At 43.2% G+C, this 23,631-nt stretch overlaps 1 protein-coding gene and 1 long non-coding RNA gene across 8 annotated transcripts in view; one reads left to right on the top strand and one right to left on the bottom strand.

The window, feature by feature from the left end:
* The window catches only part of LOC105664361 (uncharacterized), a 30,733-nt gene extending 20,319 nt beyond the window's left edge, over window positions 1–10,414 (bottom strand). The window contains exon 1 of the long non-coding RNA XR_001097563.2: window positions 10,268–10,414. This is a non-coding gene — a long non-coding RNA (uncharacterized LOC105664361). The remainder of the gene's footprint in view (window positions 1–10,267) is intronic.
* The window catches only part of Antp (homeotic protein antennapedia), a 382,224-nt gene that overhangs the window by 249,206 nt on the left and 109,387 nt on the right, over window positions 1–23,631 (top strand). The window contains exon 1 of one of the 7 annotated variants that reach the window (XM_012298885.2): window positions 14,493–15,075. The exons of 5 other annotated variants lie outside the window; for them this stretch is intronic. The gene's annotated coding sequence lies outside the window, so the exon portion shown is untranslated. Of the gene's footprint in view, window positions 1–14,492; window positions 15,076–16,522; window positions 16,581–23,631 lie in introns of those variants that run through there. One more of the 7 variants, XM_012298880.2, reaches the window with a different exon arrangement.

The raw sequence follows: 23,631 nt of genomic DNA, 5'->3' as shown, positions 1-23,631 counted from the left end.
ATTTACAAACCACGCTAAAATCATTTAACAAAATCAAAATTCTGTTTTGCAACGGCTGTTCAATAATTCCCTCCGTTAATGAACCTTAATCACGATGTAAATTCCAGTTTTTCGATATGCACGGCACGCGCGGCCCCGCTTTAATTCGTCGCGTGCGATTTGTGCGAGTTCATTTGCGATAGATTCGTTAAAAACACGGATAATAGCCCTGGTCGAAATGAATCACCGACGGTCGACTAACGAACGGCTATAGAAATTAATTAAAATTAATGAAGCGTAAACGGAAGTAACGATAACATGACGGATCGATTCATTTACAAGCTCTTCTCCCCCTCCCCCTATTGTTGACGATGAATTTTGCGAGAGTTAAATCAACCTGCACTGACAAAACGTCGTTATGTCTCTGTCAAATGGTTATGGCTTTGATTCAGTAACAGTCTTGAAACATTACCGACATTATTTCTGTATTGAAAGGTTAGAGTCAGCTTAGTCGGTTCAGAAAGTGTACGCCAGTTTGTATGCAAACTTACTAAGGGTGAAAATCATTTCTTCGATCAAAAGAAGGATTTTAGAAGGAAATAAAAACAGAAACAGTTTTAATGTTTCTGCAGTGTCGAGTGCAGGAGCGAGAGGCAGGTAAAAATACACAGAATCGAAAGCAAACGATATGTGGATCCTCCTATGCTCCTCGTTTAATGGAATCTTATGTCACTCTCGAATGTCCTAATTTATAGCAGTAAGTTTTTGGAGCTCTTTAAATGGGAATAACGAAACCGCGTCCTCGTTAAACACCGATGATAAAACGTATCGAAGTACACGGTAATCGGCAATGGGCCGAAAAACTGTCAAGCCACCCCGTAAACAACGTTTCGGTAATGTACTCCCGTAGCGACCACCCCCTCGGCCCTCGCATTTTCGTCATCCCATCTCTCTTCGTTCAGTCGTTACACTGGCAACTATAATAGCTCGTGTTACATCGTGTAACCAGCGCAACTTTTACCCGTGTTGCGACGGGGCACACGCGTGCGAAAATAATACACGCTCGTTCCTAACCGAGGCCGTATAAAGTGGCAGAAGAGCGGACAAGCGGTGTGTTCACGTGCGTGTGCACCGCACGGGGGTTTCGGTAGCAGGCGAAACAGAGAGGCAGAAAGAGAGAGAGAGAAAAGGGATGAGGCTCACGTAGAGAGTTATGATGCCGCACAATTAGCAGTTCGTGTGAGAGAGATCGATCGCTGCCGAGAACATACATCAACGGTGTAAACGCGGGACGCGTATCGCGTTTATATACGCGGCAACGTGGATGTTCGTACCTTTTACGTCATGCTCCTATCGGAGTTCATGTTGCACGAAACTTCGACAATCGGCAAAAATTTGTACGGCATAATTACTTTTAGATTGCTTCTACATGCAATTCATAACCTACGTTCACTTCTATACTTGCTTTAACTTCTCTCGAGATTATTTTACCCTGCGATATCGTCATTCCCTATAATGTCCTCTAACGTTCTTTAATGTAGGAATCTCTGTAAGATCTACCTAACCCAAACATCTTCCTAACTTATTGTGCGACGTAATTTATTATCCAAACTGTTCGACGCCATTCCAAAATTCTTCGAATCAATTTGTAGTCGTTGTACTTACAATTAGACCCCACCGGGCAAATTCTTGAGCCCCTGCTCGTGGAAAAACCCCGTCTATGAGCGGAGCAAATAGGAAAAAGAGGGTTGGCTGCCGGTAAGAAAGGAGGAGGCGAATAATAAAAATCGCGCCATAAATCAAGTGGAGGGTCCTGGCATGGGATAAGAAAGCAACCAAGGAGCTGGCGGAGGGGGTTGAAGCTCCATGGAGCTTCTTATCTCACCGAGAGGGTGACATTAGCGCTAGGCACCGGTAATTCTCTCGCCCTTCACGTTACTCGAAGGCCATGCTTCGCGAGTTCATTAGCGTTGCGCGTTTCATAATTTGGGTGCTTCGATCGATGATTACAATAACTTTTTATTTTAATATTTGATGTAGAGCGTGTAATAAATTGCTAAAAGTCCATCAGCGATAATTCATGTTTCTCAGTTAACGAACGGAAAAGAGATTGGTAGTTTCTCTTTATCTGCGCATCGAACGGAAACAGTGTAGCAATATGTTGAATTCGCGCGAACGAAACGACTCGAAACTTATTTTCATATCGTTCGATGGAGTTCCGGAGCCACCGTCGGGACCGGAATTTCCTCGAAAATCGCTGGTTACTCGGTAATATGGCGCTCGTAAAACACGCCGACGATCGAGCGCGGAACTCGGGTAAAAAAAAGTACAACAACGGCACACGGAAGTGTCAGCAATGCGGTCGGTATCGATTCTGCAAACGTGAAAAATTGGGAACGTTCAAGGGTCCAGTGCGCAAACAAAAACAACAAATTGCGAACGCGCGCGTGCACGCGTTCGTCTTTTTCGAGGACTCGCGGATCGATAAACGACGATTGTGCAATAGCCATCCATTGTACTCGTTTCAGAAGTACGGCGCTGCTATGAATACAATAGAAGCGTTCTTGTGAACAAGACGTAAGTGGCGTTAGGACAACGTCGTAACAGCACACAGGACGCGTCGTGTATCGCGGTAAACGAGAAAATCTCGGAAATCTTCGTCGAAATCCTAAATGAAACGTTCAAGGGTAATTACAGATTATCTTCCCCTAATTACCAGTTCCCTTGCTCCAATTCAACGGACCGTTACAACCGCTCAATTTGCGGACGGACCTTGATGCACGAGCTACAATGAAGACGTAAAAGGTATCCGATCGACAATTTACCAGGTGTCCTCCAATTTCGATGTCGAATTTTGATGTCGAAGTTTCTTGCGTAATTTTTCACTCGTGAGACACACATTCATTTAAATACTTTTGTCATAACAATGAACTCTTTGCACTATTTTGACGAGTCCGACTCGTGACGCACTCGTACTTCGGCCATGATCAATTTTACTCAAATTTTTAATACGCTTCAATTTGGAGTTCAAGTCCAATTACAATTTGTATAGTCAACGATTAAATAATAACATGACATTTCAAAGTTTTTTGTCGGTTTTAATATTGTAGCTGTAATTAGTCAGTTCTGACTGACGCACCTCAGAAACAAGTCATAGTCCAAGAGGTTAAAGTAGAAGAGGTTAGATAATTGTCTAATTAACCTATGACTACATTACATCGTATTCATATTCGCTTTATTTTTCATTTACAAAAATACATGCCTTATAATACAACAGCAAACGAAACAGTTACGATAAGTTCGCGAGTGGAACGAGGAAAGAAATATCACGAAGTAACATGACCGACTAAGCATAGTTAACCCGAGGCAGATTGTTCTGGCCGAGCGTTGGCCCAATAGAACGAGTTAAAAGGATAATTGTTAAGACGACAGGGCATCATTTGCGTCCTGAGGACTCCCTGGACAAAGACTGGAGGTACTCGCGGTCGACTTGAAAGAGGCCAAATGACGTAACGGCCGGCGAAGCAGTAAATTCTCTGGTGTATTTGTCGCCGGTCTGGGTTTGAACGCGTGTGTCTCTCCTCCCCGATGGAAAGAGGAGTATCGATGGGCGACCGGTGGGCACCCACGAAGTTCGTTCGTGCATCCTCGTAGCCCGACGGACCGCATTCTTCCCCGTGACTTTGGGCATTGTTCCTGCTAAAGTTCCCTTCGTTTCCCTTCCCACACCCTTCGCCGTGTGTCCCCCTTTAAGGCCCACCTCGCTCCACGCTCGGCGTCCCTCCGCTAACCCGAGGACCGCTTATAACAAGCCGGACAGAGCAGAGTTTTTGCCCCGACGCCTCCCTTTTTTCCCTTCCATTCCCTTCTTTTTTTCTTCCTTTTGCCCTTTTTGCCTGGGTAGCACAGCCGAAAAACGCCAACGGTTGATTTACGATCGCAACGATGACCGACTGTTGTTGTCCTCGTTCGCTTATGACCGCGGCCTGCGAGGCCCGACCTTGGAAGGACCGGGGCCCCTCTCCAAAAAAGTCTTTCCAGATTTGATTATCTACCATCGCGATAAGTTTACCTGACCGGTGCAGCAAAATAATTATCCCCGGGGGATCCCGTCCTCTGTATCTTATCTATAGGGCAAGCTCGTTCGTTCCTTCGATTACCGATCAACGCTCGATCAGCTTGATTTATCCTCGCGATCCTAGCGCCGCCTAGCGCACTTCGTGTTCAGTCTCCTTACATTTCTTCGTCATTACATTTAACTAGTTTATTTAATTACTTGGCAATTATTTCTGTGTTTTACATATATTTATAAAATTTTTTAACCTACAAGTTAATCGTAAAAGATTGCGTCCTACCGTCCGTTACTGTGCATCGTATCTACACTAAATCTTAGAACGAAATTAGAACACGTTTTATAACCATACCGAATCTCTCGACCTTCCACATGGTTCAATTGACCACCAGTCAAGTTCTGACACTTTTTTCAAACCAGCCGTTTCTTTCTCTCCTACCAAACAAAAGTGCCGAAGCACAAATTTATGGTTTTACGAGCGACTGTGGTTCTTTAAAATTCCCTGCATCCTCGTGGCCTTCGATGATGCGGTTTTACTCCGTAATGTGTATTTTGAATGGCGAAGGAAGTATTTGTCCTTGTTTGCGCTAGCTACGATCCATGGGAGGTTTTTTCTGAGCTGCAAGTCCTTTGCGTACTTTTTGCGCGTTTACCTGGAAGGCAATAAAGTCGACTTCCTTCTTGTCTCGGGACCGAGCTCTTTTATGCGATGCGTAAAAACCTCGGTCATTTTTGCTCAAGATGGTACAGCGTCTCTTTCTAAAGACCTTCGAAATTTACAACGCTGCCGAGGACCTCGTGCTCAAGGACAAAATTGTACTTCATTTTTTGTTCTGGATACCAGAAGTATTATTGCTGTCAGTAGATGCTTATATTTTCATATTTTAGACAGTGTTTATTGTACACGGTATTCTTAACCAATGTATAAGTGCGTGATGTAAGTTGAATACATCGAACCGACAAAGCAAGACGTTTCGAAACACAAAGCGAACACAATTCCACTGTTTAATATTGTAACTTGTATAAAGTCAGTTCTTAACATGAACAATGTGGTACGGTGGCATTCGAGTGCATAACAAAAGATTAGTACACCAAACCGATAAGGGAGTACGTTTAATAACATAAACGTGATATAATTACACCATTTTTCAGTACTTACTACAATTATTTATTATCTTAAATTACATATGACGAGTCATCAACGTTAACAGCGCATTAGAATAGCATATAAGTGCATAACAAAAGTTGAGCACACCTAACCGGTAAGACGGGAAGTTTGATAACATAAAAATATCGTAGACATTTATAATCTTAAGTTACATATAAACGGTTGTTGTTAACCGTGCGTTAGAATAGTATCCAAGTGCATAAGTTGAGTAGACGAGACGTTCCATATAAAACAGACGCCACACAATTGTAACATGGTTGAACGTATAATACTCAAAGTCCGAAGCTTTTTATCAAACTCCGGCAGTAACAAGAACGTACAGAGCGAGTTAAAGCAGATCTCAATAAGGCAGCTCGCTCGTCAAGCGAATAAAGATCGTAAAGTGTCTTTAGACGGCCGTGTTGGCCGACCACTTATCGGCGAACGAATCATTAACGCCCCAATGGCCCATGAATATACATTATTTTCGCGTTTACGCACGACCGATCGGGCGGTTTGCTCGCACACAGCTTTCAGCTGGTGCGAGAAGTTGGGCTCGCGGGCGCGCGCGTGCACACAACGCTCGCAATTAGTCGCAAAAGTTCGTGCTTCGCCTAATAATGGATTTCCTCACGAAGAACAAATTGGTGGAACGATATATCTTTCTGGCGCCCTAGCTTACCTGTGTATTCTTACACGCGAACAGGCTCTCAGATATTTAATTTGCGTGCACACGAGCACACCAGCGCGCACACACACAGCCCAAGCGGCGCCGTGGGATGTGTGCCGGTCGCGATTTCCATGCGGAACAAGAAAAAACGACGCGATGCCGGAGTTGCATTTAATTACCCTCGGGTACTACATCGATACGCCCGGATTCCGGGGAATTTTTAATCCGCGACAAATTTGTGCGCGACACTCGATCGACGTATCTTCGTGCCACACGACTCGAGATTGTCGATCGAGATCGACGACCGCTCGGTCTACTCTTTTATCAACTTACTGATGTCTTCTTATCGAAAGTGTCGCTCCATGCACTTTACTTACCGTTAGTGTCCAGCTTTTTTCGTCCTAGCTTACTAGATGTGGAGTTTTTTAAAGCTCGTAACTTGCTATCGGCTTACGTGGACAGTCAAGGATATTCAAACGCTGATGAATTGTACTATACGTATCACTGCCATTTTTAAATTGGGCAAACAGGACTTGTTCGAGGCCACCGATAGGATCTCATACTTCACTTTTAATTTATATAACTATACAAAAAATGTTTTATAAAAGCAGGTACAACAATATTGCTCCTTCTCAAATTCTTGGAACAACTGCTACCCTTAATCTTCCTTGCAATCTGGGAGAAACGAGTTTCGCCCGAGATTCTCAGCTTTGTTGCATGAGGTTCCAAAGATAATTCGGTATAGAGACCCTTTAATCAGAGTCACGAAGATGGGTATTGATCTCGATTGCCGTAATCTTCGAGCTAAACCATACCGCGAAATTTAATTTATAGGTAATGGTGTATTTTAACCGAGAAGTACACGGTACATAAATAGTACATTTTAATAATGATACATAATTTTATGTCGATAATGGGGTATTCATGTACAATGTATTCCAAACATTTACGGGTGTTTAAAGCACTTCATGTACTGTAATAACATGAAGAACAAATATTACAAGATTTTTATTCTTTAATGTAACATTTCATATAAATAAACACATAGAGCAACAAAATAAAATAATGGCAATACATGAAGCATACAATTCTTTAGAAAATAAATTTCGCTCAATTTTCGTTGAAAAATGGTGTAGTTGACCTAACCTCAAAGTGACTACTTTCGGACTTTGATTACATTTCTAATTCGATCTAAATCGTGACTAGATCCTTAAATAGCAATTAGACGTCGATCGTGTACCATTTAATTCACGGTTTAATGGTCGTAAGTTGTTAGATTGTTTAAACGATCCCTAGGAAGCGGCTGAAACAACGCGGAAGTTAACTCAGCGATAAGTCAAACAATTTGGTAAAAACGAAACTTTTATTTTGACGCGTCTGATATATGCGTGCATATATTAAAGCTACGAAATTGATCATAAACATGTAGGCTCCGTAGATCGGTAAGCGGAGTTCAAACAAAATTATGATCATGAAAATATAATCACGGTTAGCTTTACCCGATCCCGTCCACTATTGTACAATGTTTCTGTCTGCTGATAAATACGTCCATCAATTCATCCAAAGCACTTGTTGCGGCATTCTTCGCGTAACACCGACTTCTACACATATCATGCGCGGCGTGTTCCATTATATATAGAAGCACGCCGTAAACTCGTGATACGTGACACGAGCATTCTAACGGTAGCCTAATTAGCCAATTTATTGTGGTCGAAAGTGAAACGTACTTTAGATTAGTAGCGCCACACGAGCGGTCGTAAACGAAGTCGAGGAGAGCGCGGCCGGGCAAGCGGAGATCAAAAGCGAGGGAACGAGGCACCGTACGGGCTCGTTGAAATTTTCACGGGTTAGTTTTCGTTAGGACTCGCCGCAAATAGCCGGTCGCGTCTAGCTCGGCGAAAGAAAGGTAGGGAAGGAAGGAACGGAAAGGAGCGCGAAGAGCGGTACACGCGCCCGCGGATTAAAGAGTTATTTGAGTCTCGGAGGCGGCCATAACTCTCCCGGGCTATTCCCGTCCCGCGCTCGCTCGCCCACCGGAATATTTTAACATCGGGGGTGGGTGGGTGGCTGGCTGGTAGCCTTTCGTTGTGTGCGAGCGTGCGGGTTCAGGTTGAAACACGGGGCTACGTTGTTACACGGAGGCCAACTCACGTGCGCGCACGCACGCACACACACGTCACACATACACACACACACGGAGTAACGGGGAAAGGAGGGTTGGTGGGTGAGACGACAGGGTCCGCAACTCCACGCAGCTGACAGCTGTTTCCTCGGTGGGCCGACCGGTCGGTGGGGAGGATTCAGCCTAGTCGCGCCCCTTCTATAATGGCTCCCTTTTCTTCCTTCCCCTACCTACGCCAGCATGGCTGGCACGAGTTTCTCTCTCTTCTAGCCTCGATTACGTCACAACCACGAGTCCTTCTCTCTATGGACCCGAATGACGTCAAGGCTACGTTCCGTCGCGCGGTGACGTAGCGAGCGCAACGTCATCACAGCCGATACGGTCAGCCGTCGATCGAACGCCGACCACCAGCGGCGCCACCATCGCGCCGTGAAACTGTTACGCCGATCTGTTACCCGATATCGTGCTCGGGTTACGCGGATCGCGAAACCACCCGAACGCAATTCGTTGCCCTTGATATATGGCAGGGTCAATGAGCCTTTCGTTACTCCCGCCATATACATTTGCGGGTGCTTCTTCTTTAGCCGTTCTATCGCTACTGATCTTGGAAACCAAATTGTCCAAATCGGTACTTAAACAAACTCATTATTGGACGTAAGTTTCATTCGATGGTCTGCACATGGCGCCTTATAATGAACAATTATAATTGCACAATCTTTTTTGGGCGAATTAAACCGCGATTACAAGACCAAATTTTTGACCAGACCACACAACGCTGACCATACCATGTGTGGTGAGAGTTTGACCATATGACGCGAGGTGATACAATGCATGGTGATGCAACACGTGGCCATGCAACACGATGTACTACCACTTGTGCGTCGCATTACAGCAGAAACAGTGTAACGGGTGGTAATACAATCCGTGATAGTACAACACATAATGATATAATATGTAGTAGTACGCGTGTTAATACGATGCATAGTAATACAGTGCGTGATGATACAACATATGGTGCTACGACACGTGGTTATACAATGCATGGTAGCACAACGCGTGATGATACAACGCGTGGTGGTATGATGGATAAGATCTGGTGATTTAAGTCCTAGAAATTAGATAGGCCAAGGATTTTAGTGTTCAGGAATAATAGGATCATCTCCATGGAGGCCCATAGCCATTGTAGCACTACCGGTCAATTTATAATTCGCACCTTGTTCTTAAGGGCCAAAGAAATCAGGGTGGATTGTATGTTTGAGTATCGGAAGGAGAAGCGGGAACTGGTTTTGCGAAAGATCGCATAGAGTAGCGTGAGTATTTCTGGCCTCACGGTAGCGGTATCATCAGCGATAGGCAGCGATCGTAAAACGCTTGTTTTACGATGGACTGTCGGTGGTGGGAGGATTGCCGATAGAACGGCAAGCGTGTCGAGTGGGGTTCTCACGGTTTACGAGCGCATAACAGACGCGTTTATGGCCGTACGATCACGTGGCCCCCGCATACCTATGGCTATATAACCAGGGTCCCCATAACCCACTGTGGAGTAAACAAATCGTAAAGCTCGGTTTCGGATTTACTGACCTGGCACAATATACGGAAAGCAATACGGAAAGCCAACCACTCGGCAATGATAACCAGTTCCCTTCCACGCTTTCCTGCGAGACTGGAGGGGAACTATCGTGATGTAGCGTGCAATAGAGATATCGTACGAGGTGCACAAGGAGAGGGTTATGGCCCTGTAACTGTGACACGTGAATCGACCACATCTCGAAATTCGCACACGTGTTAACATGCATTTAACACAAGGCCAAGAACATTTGGGACGTCGCCGTTATTTAGATACCAAACTAACTGAGAAAATGAGCTTGTAAATTCTGTGTTAATTGGGAGTTACTGAATTTCTTAACGCTCTATGTATCAACCGTTTAACGGCCCGTGAGTCTCGATAGACTCATTTGCACTTTCTTCTTTTTTTATTTATCGCCTGGAAACGTGATTTTTTATTTACTGCTACTGCCATTTTCAATTATGAAGATTGTATGGAAAATTCGTATCCATGGTAGATTTATAGGTTATGTGGTTAGCATGCACATTCGTTAACGAAAGTGCTCATTTTTCTTTCCGGATACCTTTATTAAGCGAGCTGTGCAAATAAGTAAAACTTTAAATCATGCAACTAACGTTTATTCCGCGTACTAAATCAAAACGTAGAATCATTCATCGAATCGACGCATTCGCGACGAACGTACACGACGAAGGAAAAGATTAAGGACTTACGAATCTTCAAACTCGAACGATCGACGACAAATCGGTTAGTCGCTCCTGATTGTCGCAAGACGAAGTAAAAGTTTGTTCTTTCGGTGATTTTATGGAGTTACAAAATATCTTTCGATCAATGGACCATGATGCGCCCGCGCACCCAATATTTCGTCTTCGGTGCGTTGTTTCGTTTGTTCCCACGAATGCCGCCAGATGCCGGCACCGCTTTACGACTTTCGTAGTGGGCAACGTTTCGATCGTTTTATCTGCCACTTACTCTTCGCCTTTACAATTGCCGTGACATAATACCCTCCCATTTGCCTGGTGGAAATTTCATGAAATACGCGAGATTTCACCGGGCCGTAAATAACCGGTATTATTTGGCATTACGTTATTGTTTTTCCGCTGTTTGCCAGGGTAATTGGCGCATCCTTCCATAGCATGAAATAAACAACGAGCCGTGGTGTTTAACTTTAAACCATTACTCTGAAAAATTAATAACAACCGCGATAAATCAAGATACGCGAGAAACACGGTATCAATCTGTCTGCAAAAATATTAATCGTTACGGAACGAATAACCGTTAGGACTTAATTTCTTGAATTTTGAACGCGGTAGATGGGGACGAAAGATAAGAAACGTTGCCGCGTTGTTTTACCTCTCGGTACAATAATTCTTTCGTTTCTTCGTAGAAATTAGCAGGAAAAAAGGCGCAAGGGATGCTAAGGTCGTTGTAAAAGAAATTTGAACTCCTTCGAGCAAAGAGACGAGCAACTCTGCGTAGCCGTACAGAGCCACCGAGGTGATTTATTCGAGTTAATTCCAATTCCATTGGAGCCGCGAGGGCAGTGGAGGCGAAGGGGAGGCGTAGGGGAGGGCAAGAAGGGGCGAGAGAACGGGTGGGGTGGAGGGTGGATATTCTTATGCAATTTGCCAGAAAGGTTCAAGAACCCGGGAGATCCCGCAATTTATCTTGCCTTATGTTACGCCGAGCCAAGGCAACGGAAGATAGATGGCGTCACTGCTTCCAACCCTGCTCTCTCTCCCTCTCTCTCTGTTTCTCTCTCTGTCTCGGTTACCTCGCCTCTCGGGGTCACCCAAACCCCGTACAGAGCTCTGCGACCACCCCTTCCCCTAGCCAATGAGGGACGACCGCGGTGGCCATCTTGGATGGAGAGTTATTGAACGAAAAAGATGAGTAAGAAACTTGTTATGGGGGTGCGTTCTCTCTGCGCCGTTGGGAGTTGGGTGGAGAGAGGGCGCGGGTGAAGCGAACGACTAGAACTGGAAGCTGAAGAAGGGTGGTTACGAGGGGTTGTTGGCGCTATATTGATCAATTGCTTTGCCGTGCTTTGCACTACTTTCCTACCACTATAATGTACAATGCCCCGTTGGCGATGGTAGCGGCGGCGGTGGCGACGGTGGTGGAGGTGGCACGATACCCACTGCGTGGTCGAGTGAGACTAATTATATAACGATCGTGTTCTCGGGAATTTCAGTACTTTCAGGCATTCAATCTTCCACGGTTGGCCGTCACTCGTGTTAGATTAATTTCATTCGCACCATGACTTTCCGTTTCTTTCGTCGGTAATTTATCGTTCGCGTTAAACGTAACAACGATACTTCAAAATTCTACTCTTTTTCTTCGGTTGCCCCTCGTTTTATTCGACCGATTACTCGCCGCCCGTTTTAAAACATTCGACCACCTTTCACCCAGGAATTTTTATCGCGACGTCTGATCGGGAACGTGGTAATGCGGACATCGGGTCCGTTGCTCGTTCGAAGGATGGTACACACATCGACGTACGGGTGGTCCTCTGATCGCATTTCACGAATGCTTCGCGCGTTCCCGGTTTATGGACGCGTGTGCGCGCGACCTGTCGCGTAACTAAATTTCGCCTTGAGGATTTTAGAAGCCCGCCTCCCTTTCCCCGAACGGTCGGCACGCAGCCACAACCGGCTGCGTTACACTCCACGCATGCACGGCCACCGATCGTGAGTTGTTTAACAATGCCGCAATTAGGTTGATGAATTGTGACAGGCATTCAGAAGTAATAAACACACGCCAATTGCACGATATTCCGAATCATACGCCGTTGCTCATTGTGCATCCGGAGTCGGCTGGACGAAGGACGTCGCAAATTTCAATTTCGTTTCAAACGTTAATCGTCGAGAATTACTTTATAAATCGAAAGACCCGTTTTAATTGAGAATATTCCATTCTTCGTCCCGTGTTCGTTAACTCCTCGATGAGATTCCACCTGTTAGGCAATTTTCTTGATCCAGCCACTGATATTTGTTGATCGAAGCTACGATATCAAACACCAAGGCGTGTACTTGTATTACCTTTCTAATTATTATCCTTTGCCTAGTGAATGAATAAACAGTAATAGTACCTACGTCTTTAAACCGAAAATAAATGCAGCGTTCGATGTAACAGTGAATCATTCACTCGCACACTTAATGCACTTGTTTAGTGGCTACTATTATAAACTCGAAGAAATGCGGAACAATTGCGTGTCTGACAGTTTGTTGAAGGCTTAATTACTTTTGACATTTGTTACTCGACCGCTATTTATGCATCTCTTGATCTAATCGCCGTTTATGTTTTATGCAACAGATTTCGCGTTTAATGTATTCCGAAGTTTATTCTTCTTTGCTGTATGAATTAGAAAACTGAAACATAAAACGACTTCGTCATGATACCGCGTTTAGCATTTCACCATTCATTATTTCCATTCGAACTTTGATATTATCTGATATAACTGATATTATCTATGTAACTGTCGATGTTCGCCAAAGATTTCTCGTAAATTAAGAATTACATAAAATTGTTCGTTACGATGAACTCAACTTTAGTTCATAGAAGTTGCCGCTAGATTTAGGACACTGCGACTACCTTCAATTAGACTGGTTTAAAGTACTGTTCACGCTAGAACGTACGGTTAGTCTCTACATTTGATATAGACCAGAGTTTACGTTTGTGGCAATGATCTTATTATTCTGAGTTTCGGAAGATAATAGGGACTTAGACATTGGTAGGATGAGTTAGGTTAATTTGAGACAGTTGTGCAATTGGTCAATATAAAATTAATCTTTTGAATTTTAGTGGATAGTTTAATTAGATATACTTTACGTATAAATAATCAAAATGGTTGGTCTCGTGAATGCAGAAGTTAGAAAGATGGAACACAAAGTCTCATCTTAGATGAGGGATACAAGCCAGTTTATTGGACGAGGAAGAAGTGTGGTGGACAGCTTATGATTGGCGAAGTAATACACATGCGCCGTGGTTTGTTTTAAGCTCAATACTGAATATCATTTTCATAAAATAAAAATTTCAATCTTCAAACAGGATAATTAAACTTATGGAATTAATAGTTACTGACAATCGAAAAGTTTATGGTATGCAGGAAGGAAATGTGTAAAAATAAAGACTGCCAAGTTGTGAAGCTGCCAAGCTAGCTTCATTATCTACATTTTTATTAAGATAACAGAATTCATCGACTAATCATCAATTGTCCCCTGGTATATGAGTAATATTACCCCTCGTTGCTGATACGAGCTTGAGCTTCATTCACATATTCCTCTGTTCATATCAAATTATTGTCACTATCCTAATGCGTAAAAGTACAAAATAGTGCAGTGAATTTTCTTTTCGCCATGAATTTAAGAGGTTAATAGCTATCTCTCAGATTTCCCGCCAATTTCCACGGTACTCCGGTTCTTCCCCGAAACTCCATTGAATTTTTTACCGACAGTGTTCGCAGTTCGATTACGAGATGGCGCGAGTATCACGGGCGTACGACGCGTCATCTATGGTGGTAGGTGAGAAGCTCGCAGCGAGTCACCACGTGCGTTCGCCCCACCAGGAGGCGCGAGCCGCTCGTCGGCTTCGAAAAGCGGGGATTTTGTTGGATGGTGTTGCGCGTCGAGCTCACTGGCAAAAGGTAGTGGGGAATAGACACCCATGGCATGCCTGCAACGGCGCAGAATCCCATCGATCATTCGAGCCCGTTTCCCCGTGTTTCACGCCGCCGTGTGTTGCACCGTGTAGCGAGAGCAGTCGACCACCGCTGCCCTCCTCCGCCCTCCTCCACGCTCTGCCCCTGACACGTCCACCCATCTCACCCCACCCCCGCGCAAACTGCCCCTACTCTGTACGACGTGCCGAGTCCGTGACGGTTCGGCGGGCAATGCCGACCAACCATCACGAGGCCTTACCTTCCCTATTATATTTATGTGGCGGCTCGCGGTCGGGAAGGTTTATGCAGTGTCTCTAGTCTGTCTCGTGCCACTCTTCTCCTTTTTTTTCAACTTTATCCTACTCCTTTTTCGCGCCGCTACACGCGTTCGACGTTCCAGTGTGTCATCGATGTTTATCGCCGAGCCTCGTCGCTATCGACGAGATCGTTTCGCGGGACACGGACGATTCTGTCGGAAACAGTGATCCGACCGATCGTCATTTCGGCAATTAATATTTGCAAGTTGAGTTATTCATCCCTGGTGTATCTCTGTGATTATTAGTCGAGTTAAACAGGATCGACAGCGAAATTAATGAACTTCAACGGTGGTTCCACCGTTGTCATTCAAATAACGCGCATAAACGGATACTGTCAGTGTGTGGTTCGCCGGAACGGATAGCATGTTCAGCGGATCGAAGCGTACACCACGTGTACAGTGGACCCAATAAGTGCGAGCGTCCGTAGAACATCGACCAATGAGAATGTAAGGATGCTGGGCCACGCTTCGGATACCGACGTTCGCTTGTCCGAAACGTGACCTTACCCTACGCGGACTTTGCCGTATTCACCACCAGTCTGCCGGTAACTTTAAATTCTATAGCCTGTGGCTCCGATTTCGGGCTGTTAAACTGTTTCGATACAATCCTGCATCCTATCTGATTTTTTGCTTAAGTAAAACGGTGTCAAAATATTAGCTGCGCGTGCCTAACAAGAAGTCCCTTGAAAGGAATGCGGGTCTGATTGGTCAGAGTGAAAGGGACATGGATTTACTCACACGTTTTTTTAAATGTATTGTTGGTCGAAGCACATCTGACAATTACACTGTTATCCAATTAGCTCCTGTCTTGTTAGACTTGTAGGGCATACACAATACAGTTGTAATACAGGCTTTTTGGATTAGGAAGCTTGACGATTTTAAAATTCCTAAATTTCATATTTCCACAATTCTGAATGTTCAAGTTGAATTTTTTATAAATTTCGGAAAGCTCAACTTGTAGAATTTTCATTCTTTAAATTTTCGATGTTATTCGCAAATTTTCAAATTTTTCAAATTTCTTAAATTCGCAAATTTTTTAATTTCCAACTTCTCAAACTTTGAATTCCTTACAACGCGTAATGAACGAATATCTGGTAATGTAATACATCGTCGCACAGTATTCAGTACAGCGCTAATAATATATCGCGCAGTAATCTAAAAGGTAGAAATCCAGCGTGCGGTAATGCAACGTATGAAAGTATTACGCGTGGCGAATTAACGCGCAGTGATTTAACGCGTGGTAATACAACGCATTGTTGCACAGCGCTTGATAGATTAACGCGTAGTAATGCAACGCATGGTAATCCTATAAGCAGAAATCCAGTGCATGGAAATATAATGTGAGACGAATTAATGCGTGGCGATACAACGCATTGTACAGCGCTTAATAATACAACGCGCAGTAGCATAACGCATGATAATACATATTCAGCACGTGGTTCTCTTGGAATTATAAAAGAACGTACGGTAATATAACGCGTAGCATAAAGTACAACGTATAACGATACAACACGTTATAAAACAATACAAGCTATAAGACTTCTCTGTTTAATGTATTATGATCAAACTCAGCGTTCGAGTCCATAATTTCCAATATAACACATTAATTAGAAATTGACCGTTAGTGTATACTCAAATCAGCATAGTGAATATTGCAATATAGCAAGAGAGCATAGAAAGGTTTCGTTAAAAAATATCCTGCCTTCTCGCAAAGAGTGAAAGTCACAAAGATATGTCTTGTATAATCTAAGAAAAGATTTCGCAATCGAGGGTCGCGATTGACCCACGGTTCGTGGTGACGTATCTATCGTAGTACGCTTTCGTAGACTCACGCGTGTACAGGTGCTTCTGCACACGAGCGGTTGTAAGCACATGTATCCGTGGACGTAACGCAGAGGATGATCGTAAATCAGTCAGTTACCTATATATGCGCATATAATACGTACGCAACGTAACGGTATGTAATTTATTGTTTCAGGTAAGTGACGTTGCACCGCCCCAGGCCCTTGCGGAGCTCACACGCGTGTGCATCTTCCTTTCCCGGCATAATGTAAGCAACCCACTGTTGTATACCTATTACGACCGATGTCAAGCGGGAAGCGGGCTCGTTCGGGGAAACAATAAAAGCTAGGAGAACGGCGGAGCGGCGAACCGTCCTCTCTAGTGACCGTTCGCTTCCTGACTTTTTTACGAAATTTCACCGCGCCGCCTCTGGAATTTATCGTCTCGGGACGGACAATGAGTTCAGATTTTATCGGGATACCGATACACGCGCGACAACGCTGCTCGCTTCTCCTTCTCGCGTTGTATCCTTCGCGATCGCCAACCATACGCTTCGAACACTCCATTTTTACCTCCTTTTCTTGCTTAATGAACACTCGATTGCCACGCGTTAATAGGTTAACTGGAAATAGCACACTGGTTTTTGTGCCACCGGTAAACCGTGCACGATCGTTTGGATTATTGTAACGTTGATTTAATGCTTGAAGTTTTATGAAAAGATACGCTTGTTGATTACTGATCACCAGTGCTATAAATTTTAAAGAATTCATAGTGAACGGTTAGAAGGTTTGATAGTCCGGTAATTCCCCCCGTTTGGGGCTCCAGAGGCGGGAACAAAGAACGGAAGTGTTTCTACAGTTTCCTTATAAGATGAATAATGTCCAACAAATTTATATTAAGATCATTAATAAATCATTTCTACAATCATTTCCCTACATTTCATGCTTCAAGTCGATACACTATAATTTTACTGTAACTTTAAAATGATATGCCATCAGCCACAATATTTGTCATCGAACATTATCAGATTTTCGATGCTGCAAAGTCGATTATTTAGCATGCAACAGCTGAAAGAAATAAAAAATCAGTTCGAATGAAATGTTTGAAAGAGAAGGTAGACTTCTCGACAACCTTGATATTAAACCAATATAAAATTGTAAGTTAAAAATTCAATTGAATAATTGAGTGTTCATATTCATAATAACCTGTATCCTATCACACCAACCTTTACTGGGACAGTCCATGAGTTAATAACTGTTATTATACTGAACTGTTATTATACCAAAGTGCCATACAAAGTTTGTCCATTTTCATTATAGGTATTTAATATGTTCGAAGTCGTAGCATGTACAGAATTCATGTTTATAACCGATCAAAAATTGCTGTACCATCCGTAGCCATATATCGAGAATTTATTGTACTTAATTTGCTACATCAACGACGTCTACAACAAACTTATTAAAAATAATAAATGCATCTGAAGGAGAAGCTGAACACACGATACAGTGTTACTTTCACAAATCTCGGTTTTGGAAGTAATTTATAAATTTAGAAAACCAGACGTGATTCATGGCTTCGAAAGCGGGCTATTCATCTCATTTGAAACAATATAACAACTGTTTTCTGGACAACCCACCTCATCTGTAACTACTTAATAGAGCAGCACAGACCGCGACAGTTGGACAAAACTATTATTAACGCAAAATTCAAAGAGGACGTTGTCCATTACGCGGCGATAAATCACGAAGCAAGAGAGCGCGTGTAGAATGGTTCCGTTGTTGTCCAATTTTACATCGAGTAGAATGATCTTCACCACTCCGTTCTTCTAATTTTACAACCATATCTCATTGACATAACTAGGAATTCTGTCGGAGTTGTGCCAAGTTTAGGTCGTTACACGTTGTAAATGTACACGCGAGATCACCATGCGTTAAATTGCAACGTTTAGATCTACACGTGTTGTATATCTCCGCATATCACTACGCGTTGCAAATCTACGCGGGTTAAATTGCCACGCGTGAGGATCACCACGCGTTAGATTACCGCGCATTAAATTGCCACACCCTGTATACTTACGCGTGAGGATCATTACGCTCCGCATATCTACGCGTTAAATTGCCGCGCGTGAGATTAGCACGCGTATATCTACGTATGAGATCAGCGCGTTACGCGTGAGATCTCCACACGTTACATAATTCAGAAGGATTCTACCTTCCTATCTACCGTTCGTAGCTGGAAAGAATGCACGCGAATCTGATTGGCTGCGTCTATAGCGACCGAGCGGTATTATTGACCGATCACGGCTATCAATCGAATCGCGTGATGGTAGTGCATTAAAGGTAGTAGGCGCACACATTCTTCGGTTAGTTACGCCAATGCTATATCCGCGTGTCGTCGATATCAAGGACCAGGACGGTGGCAGTGTGGCGGTGCACCAGCTGTCGATACAAAATCCGGTTTTCTACCGATTTCGATTACACCTTCGCGCCGATACTCCTGCGGCGATAAGTGGACCATAAAGGTGAGAGCACCTGTAATACAATATATTACGGCGTAATGGTGCGTGCTCGCCGCGGTAAGATAAAGGACGCTTGCCACGGGTCGTACAGGTGTAAACGGGCCCTAAACGAGGCGCGGTTATTAGCGGACACCACGGGACGGTGGGAGAACAAGAAAATAATAACCCCGAAGACGAACGAAAGGGGAGAACGGCGCACGGGGGAGGCTGAGAAATCCTCGTCAACCACGAGCCCGAGATAGCCCACACACCGTCGGCTTGTAAAACACGCGGCGAGATTAAATGCTTCATTAATGTGATTAAAGTAAAAAGCTGCCTGAGTAATGAACCGCGCTGAATCATCCAACAGCTTTGCGGTCTCCTACGGACTAACGCAACAGCAACTACGTACTTTACTTTGTCCTTTTTACGTCCTGTCGGCATAGTCCTCCTGGGTCTAGGAGCAATCTGAAAAAACTCTGGATCCTGGAATTGAGACGACCTAGCGCTGATTATTCGAAGAGCGGTCCAAACCAGTTTGGTTAATTGGTTCGGGAGAATCGGCTTCGGGAATGTGTCGCGAAATTAGCTGGGATAAATTAGTTTTTAGATGCGAATCTTTATTGCGAGTAATATAAATACGCTTTACCATTGAAGGTATTTTATACAAAAAATAAATGAGAACTCACCTATCTTAAAATTGCAAATTTACTAAATAACTGTCATTAACTTTTGAAGTTTGTTTTGTCAACGTCCTTCGAAAAAATAGCAGACAACAAGGTGATTAAAGAGTGCAACCATAAAAAATTTCCCTCGAGTTATTAAAAATCGTGCACGTTGTGAAATGAGCTCGCGAGGAAAACTATATAGAACAAAGAGGTACAGAGGGAGTTTTTAAGAGTTGAACGCAATCGAAACAAAGTATCGCGCTGTGACTCGCTGGACATTTCTGATGCGTATGCCGAAGAAACGCACAACGGTCGTTTTGTGTGTTTAGCGAAGAAAGGCCGATGCATGTAGCCAGGAGGACGTTTGTATGGCAAGACGATGGCAGCTCTATCGGCATTACCAATTGTGAACACCGCGACTTTTATTCTCGGGGCAGGCAGATAGCCGCTTCTTTGAGGGCTCAACAAAAATTCCGGTATCTGTATCCGACCGCCTCGCCCTTGTTGCCTTTCCCTCTAAGCCGGGAACCTTCGGAGCCTGTCCGCCATGTGAAATCGATTTGACCAAGCTGGATTACCGGCGGAGTATTTACGAAATCGGTCAACAACTTTCAAACGCCATTGTTCTTTTTTTCGCTACCGAAGTTGCGTAATCGCTAAATTCGTTTGGAAGTTTCAAATTTTGTAATATAGAAGTTTAGTAGTTTGAAAGTTTCGATCTGTATAGAAACAGTTTCTGGATCGCGTTGACTCCATTGTCCTCGAAATTGCTCGGTACGAAGAAATGTTTGCAACGATAAATTAAGAGTACTGGTTCAGCTAGGATCGTTAACAAATTACCAGTTTCTTCGATATAAAAGAGGTCGTGTCGATCGCACGATAGCGAAGTATACCTAAGTTAGTCGCGCACCTTTCGCGCTAGTTTGATTCCGGAAGAAGTTAATCGATTATATACAACACTCCAAAAAGTAATATCCGGCGATAGTTATCGAGCAATTACAGCACGCCTCTTTCGATACGGGACACGCGCAAACGTTAAATGCCATCGTGCAACGCGTGAAAACGCAACCCGTTGCTTTATTCATGCGAACGTTTTGCATACTTGGCCGCGGGCGTCACACGGTCTTACTATGAGTCACAAGCACCGAGGACGCTAATCGCATTATTGGGTCGTTGCTTAGCAATATATTGATAGGGTTATAATGCTCCTATCGTTAAGAACACATGACAAGTACCACTTACGTCGAAACACCAGTCTCGTTCATCGTTATCTTCTTTCGCCATTTTAGAAACATAACCCTCATCAATTCTGCAAATTCCTTCCCTACGAAATGCACTAACTGTCATTTTAACAGGTGTCTACAAAATGTGCTGTCGCTTTAACACTTGTCTAAAAATGTATCGATCTAACTGTCGTTTTAATTGTTGCTTAAAAAATGTGACAACGTAACTGTCCTTTTAACAGATGACTAAAAAATGTGGCAATGTAACTGCCCTTTTAATAGTTGACTAAAAAATGTAGCAACGTAACTATCATTTTAATGTCTGATTAAAAAATATAGCAACGTAACTGTCCTTTTAACAGTTGACCAAAAAGTGTAACAACGTAACTCTCCTCTTAACAGTGGACTAAAAAATGTAGCAATGTAACTATCATTTTAATATCTGATTAAAAAATATAGCAACGTAACTGTCCTTTTAACAGTGGACTAAAAAATGTAGCAACGTAACTATCATTTTAATATCTGATTAAAAAATATAGCAACGTAACAGTCCTTTTAACAGTTGACTAGAAAATGTAGCAACGTAACTATTCCTTCAATATTTGCCTAGAAGATGTACCAACGTAACAGTCCTTTTAACAGTTGACTAGAAAATGTAGTAACGTAACTGTCCTTTTAATAGTGGCTTAGAAAATGTACTAGCGTAACTATTCTTTTAGCAGTCAGCTAGAAAATGTAGCAACGTAACTATTGTTTGAACAGTGAACTAGAGAAGGTAAGCTTATTACAATGAACCTTGATCTGCTAATTAAGCAGTTGTTAAGCATGGTTAAGTTGGGTATTATAAATGTATCCACGAGGTTCGTGGTTTATAGTTTCATGGTTCATCGTTGCGGTTACTAATTTGACCGAAAGTCCGAGTGCCGTTACGGTCGTAGCTCCAACCAGTCAGAGCCATATGCATTCTTCCCAGCTGTGGACAGTGATGCATCCTCAGCTGCATACACTGTGGTGCAACCTACGCTTCCCTCGATTAAGTGACTGCACTTAAGCTACACTACTAACATTATCCATTCTGTACAAATAACAAGTAATAACAACGTTCGAGTACAAAAGGTCTTTTCTCTATTGGAAGAAATATGAGTCCAGCCATCTAACTTGCCTCACTCTAACGAATTGCGTTCCTGTTGCTATATGCAGGATCCTCTTTCTATGTCGCCTTTCGTTCGAATATAAGTGTCCTCAGATATTTTAGCTAACGAACGTTCTCGGACGTGCACGTACACGCATAATGCCATTTAGCGAGATACGCGAACATACCGGTAGCAGTTTAAGGGTTAAAGTCGTCAACGGAGCGAACCGTGACACTCGATCGCGAACGCGTCGTCCGCGGGTACACGTAGAACGTGTCAGGTCGTTACAGCGGCAGATAGGAGGATCTTTGACGGGGCGGTCGCACGTACAAGATGCCGTGACTTGACGCAAAGTGCAAGGAGATGCGATCGACGATTATGCACTTACGGTGTTACCGTATATAAACGGGGCCCGTATAAAGGCTCGCTCGCGCGGCTATGCACACGTACGTAGCAGAGAACGCGCGGACCAAGCCACCACGGCAATGTATCTTCCCCGTGACATTGGGGCCCGCACTAATCGCGCGACAATCTTCGCGGCGGCGAGGAGAGCAACGCGACCGATCGCGAACGGGAACGAGGAGGACGGCGAACACCGTCGGCTGCGAGTACTCGTGTACCCGCGACCGTTTCGAGCCGGATAGATACGCGCCAATGGGAGAAATTGGGATTAACACCTTGCTGCTCTATGCTAACTTCCCGTCAATTAATTCCAGAGGCTAGGGAAGTCTTCAATTTTCTTATCGCGCAATTTTCTGCTAGAAAAACTTGGAACCGGAATATTCGCTCGAAAACCCTATTCTAATATATTATGATGGATAGAATATTAATTAGAGTTGAAAATGACTGAATATTCCAATAATTCCAGTGACTTTGAAGACGATTATCAAGTTTGAGTTCTTTGGAAAAATCGAACAATCGAGTTAGGTAGCCCTAATATTAATCGCGATAAGAAGTGAAATTTTTATACATCTTCATGATTATTTAGGCAAGTGACAAATTATATCTACCTGTTACTGAATTAATTGTTGAATATTCTATTGTTTTCTGTACACTTTTATTATATTCGCCGCCAGAGGAGGAATAAATATTTAATTTCTGTTGAGAGATATACGCGATTGAAGATATATATCTCGTGTTTTCATAAATTTATGACCTGGAACTTTATAAATGTGAAATTAAAATTGTTCACCGATGCATACGCTGAGACTTGTAAAGTTTTAATATCTATAGAAAGCAACCTAACTAGTCTTGTTTTTCTCGTCTGCTCTATTTAGAAGTAAGCTAATTTTTACCGATACAGATTTTTGACTAAGACAATTTAGTGTTTATCCTTTCATGTTTATCATTGAGTTACTTTTCGAGTAAAAAATTTTAAACTAAAAAGTTAAAACTTTTCTTTATCATCACATTTTATGATTATACAAATAAAAGTCGATTGTTCCTTGTTAATTGTAACATTTACACATTCTTCTGATGAATCTGACTTTAACGGTACACATGTACTTAGCGACTTATCCCACAGAAATCTATAATTACCCTTGTTCAACATCTCAATAAGATGTTCTTAGACGTACAAAGATATCTCAGACGTGCTAATAGACTCATAAAATTAGAATCATATTAGGCTAATAGGTTAAGGTGTACCGAGGTAAACGCGAGATCTCACAACCATCGCCACGTTTATATTACAATGTGTGTGATATACATAATTCACGCGATATAGGATATAATATCGCGTTACATTGTGGGAGTGGGACCTTAAGACCCCGCTGGAAATAATCGTGGAGATAGGGAG

The sequence above is a fragment of the Megachile rotundata genome, chromosome 1 (assembly GCF_050947335.1).
Source record: "Megachile rotundata isolate GNS110a chromosome 1, iyMegRotu1, whole genome shotgun sequence".
NCBI lineage: Eukaryota > Metazoa > Arthropoda > Insecta > Hymenoptera > Megachilidae > Megachile > Megachile rotundata.
The sequence above is the reverse complement of the archived record's forward strand: the minus strand, read 5'-3'. Positions and strand labels throughout refer to the sequence as shown.